Source organism: Ixodes scapularis, unplaced genomic scaffold (assembly GCF_016920785.2).
Source record: "Ixodes scapularis isolate PalLabHiFi unplaced genomic scaffold, ASM1692078v2 PGA_scaffold2__306_contigs__length_199485367, whole genome shotgun sequence".
NCBI lineage: Eukaryota > Metazoa > Arthropoda > Arachnida > Ixodida > Ixodidae > Ixodes > Ixodes scapularis.
Window position 1 is genome coordinate 106,965,965 of NW_024609857.1, and position 3,392 is coordinate 106,969,356.

Here is a 3,392-nt window from a genome sequence, read left to right on the forward strand (position 1 = left end):
GTGCTCAAAAAGCACGGTAAAAGCTTCGAGTCATCGCACCGGTGCAAAAGCATGTCACGACCACGTGATTTCTCCATCCGCTTTTGAGTTGAGGATTAAAGCTAAGGAGGAATGAAACATAATTTCATAGCTCCTTTAAGCGGATTAAATATGATTATAAATGCAAAGAAGGAAAAGGGGGGATATACGTGAGTGAATGGGATGCTCTACTAATCATTGAGGATGCCATTTTCAGTTAGGTCATTGGGCGGTTATTTTTTTGTCTAAGCGGCACGGTAGCGTGATAGTAAGGAGCTTTCGTAGACCGTGTTTCCCCCTCCGCTAAGCGCTCCGCAACGAAGTAGCTGCTGCGCCTGCGCGCCGATAGCCTTGACTGTAGAGTTTCGGGTATCGTAGCGGGTTGCGGAGGGCCGTTGCGGGACGGTGAAAACCATCTACGAAAACTCCCTAATGCTCATAAAGGCGCGGAAGGTGCTATCGCACCACTTATCCAATTAGGGAACCACAAGAAGTAGTAAAGCACGAGATCAAAAGGCAGTTTCGTGATACTCCTCAAACATATGATTTCGGAAAAATTATTTTCAAAAGAAACGCCTTTAAAACGGCGGTCGTCGCACAGAGCTTCGCATGAGTCAACGGAGCGGTGCTGGCGTGGCCCAGAAACTTCAGAACAAGGCGGCGGTGGCGCCCTCTACTAGCATCCACAGAAAGAGTAATCTCTCCGGCCACTACCTGGACTCTCGTTACCATGAGCTTTAAGAAAGCTTGTTCCTTGCGTAAAAAACAAACGGAAAAAACTTTCTTCCATGAGCTTTTATTGGAGATTAATACAAAAGAGCCGTCACGTGATGGTATTTAAAAATTTTAGTTTGCATGGTTTCACGGCACAATTAATATTGTTATTGTACAACCACGTCTCACCGGTGATTTCAGGTTCAGATTTCAGGGCGCGTGTTGACTTCTCTGAAGATTCGCGGCACGCCCGCTTTGGAGACAGTGTTGGCATTCACATATCTTCCGGCGCAGAGATTGCCGATTAGAGCCAAAAATAGAACAGTAACAGTTGACACTATCAAATGTGGTACTCCTGAACCAGTTTAACCAGCTGTGCAGTTTCCCTAGTGGCCGAGGCGGGAGAAATGGCGGCGTTACGATCGCCGATAGTTTCCGGTGTAGAAACCGGTGCCACTTCAGAGAATGTTCTATGGCAGTATACTGAGTTCTAGTAACGTTGGCTGTACTACTGTTCCGCGATGAGGTACCCGCAATAGTTGCCAAAAAGCTGCCCAACTTTTTCCTAATTGTTGCGAGACAAGTGAGGAACACCCGCGAAACTATGCCACGCAGCTGTGGCATGACAGACTCTAGCAACAAAAGCAAGACATCGTTGCCCCGATCATGGGGAAACACTGTCGCTAGAAGCGCTACCTCGTCATGCAGTGCAAATGTTGAGAAGATGCATGCGGCAACAGTTGGCAAAAACTGATGTACACCTGCAGTCCCGTTGTGGCGTGCAACGTCTGCCGAATAGGTTTGAGCAACAGTGAACCAACAATGGTGCCCACTGTTTCCGCAAGAATTCCTCTAAACATATATCCCAACCTAGCGCAAAACTGTTGTGTCGTACGGCTGGAACAGTTTTGGAATGTAATGTTTGGTAAATGCATTCTGCCAGTATAACCGCAAACTGCTTTTGAATCTTCCACGGTAAGAGTTTGCTGACTGTAAAACCAGACGTTGCCATGACTGTTTGTAGGCTTTGCTTTCCGAAAGCAAAAAAAAAAAAGTTACTACTTTACCACAACATTTTGGAATCAAAGGGCCTGACGCTACCGCAACATCAGTCGAATAGTAGCAAAACAGCTGTTCTGCACTCTCGCAAATGCAAAGCTGACGCTGTTGGCGGAGGTTCTATTGCGTGATAATGTTTCGCCTATAGCTGTGCTGGTCTTTTCCGGACTGTTTAGCAACATCAGGGCTGCACACATTTTGCTGGATAAAAGTAATGCTTCAGTAACTGTTGCGAGCATGAAACAGTCAATGATTGCCCGACATAGTGGCCGCAGTGCTTTCGCAGCGGACACTTCTGCACTCTTACGACTGCTGCTACAACATTGTTGCGTGATTGAAATAAAACTGTTCTTTTTACGAAACTTTGTTGCGCCGACTGTCTCCACAACATAAATTGTTACCTGGGCTGCTTCGAAATAAAAATAGATAAACCTTACTTCGAGAAATGCTAGGTTTTATTTTTTTTTGTATCTAGAGTTGCAATTTTAAGCTTTAATGGGAAAATGTGTCCATAAAAGACGTATTTTAGCGAAGTTGCTGCTTTGCTAACGAAATGCTTCGGTGACATTTAGAAAACGTTTATTTATTTATCGCATAAATGAGCCCCAAAACACGCTTTCTAGTTCAGCAAGGACATACATCATTACAGCACATTATTTCTGCTACTAAATGACGTAAAAAGTCACAGTATCAGCAATATCTGTGCCATTTTCTACCCGTGCACAGTTTTTGGGGCAAAAGCTGGGGACCAAGGTGCCGGCTCGTCACGTTTGGCGGCCGTCTGAGCTGGCGTTCAGCAACAATGGTCGGAGATGTCACCACCCTAGAGAAGGAGTCGGCGAAAATGTAGGATTCCTAGTTGCCGGTTTCGTGTTATACGGATAGGCAAAGGGGAATCGCTGAAGCAAAGAACGCCCACCTGCCTCGTTACTGAAGCGCGCGTATCTTCTTTTTTTTTTTAATTCGCTATAATTTGTTGTAGTGCAGGATATTTCTCAGTGTATCGAAGGTTATTTAGAAGTCAAACAAGGCAGTCATCGTGGTTGTCATAAAACTTCAAATACTGTAAAACGAAGGGGTTACTTACCATTCATCACAAGCGGAGAGTAAGTGCACTGGTTGCTACTCCTCAAATTTTATTTGAGAAAGAGGGAGGGAAAAACATTCATTCTATCCGTCCATGTCCGGGCACTGGTTTTTGGAGAGAGAGGTCTGACGGGGGGCCTTAGTATGACACGCTGGAGCTTGGAATATTTTTGAGTAGGAGTAGCTCTTCAAATAGCGTGTCGGTCCAGGGCGGCCGATTTGGGAAAAGCGTCATGTTAGCCAACGCGATTAAGCCCCGCACAACTGCCGACGACACCGGGTCCTATTAAGACGGACAAGGACCGATTTCACATTGGGAACGTTTTGATGCATGCATAGGCAATTTCTTTAGTGTTCTATGTACATAAAGGTTTAGGCTTCAAGCTAATAACGGGAAGGTTTAGTCGATAGTGTTAACAATAGGAATAAAAAAAGTAAAAATAAAGAAGAAAAAAACGCACACTAACCTTGAGAAGTAGCTTAATTGAACATAGGCATCCTTGACCTTGAAAATC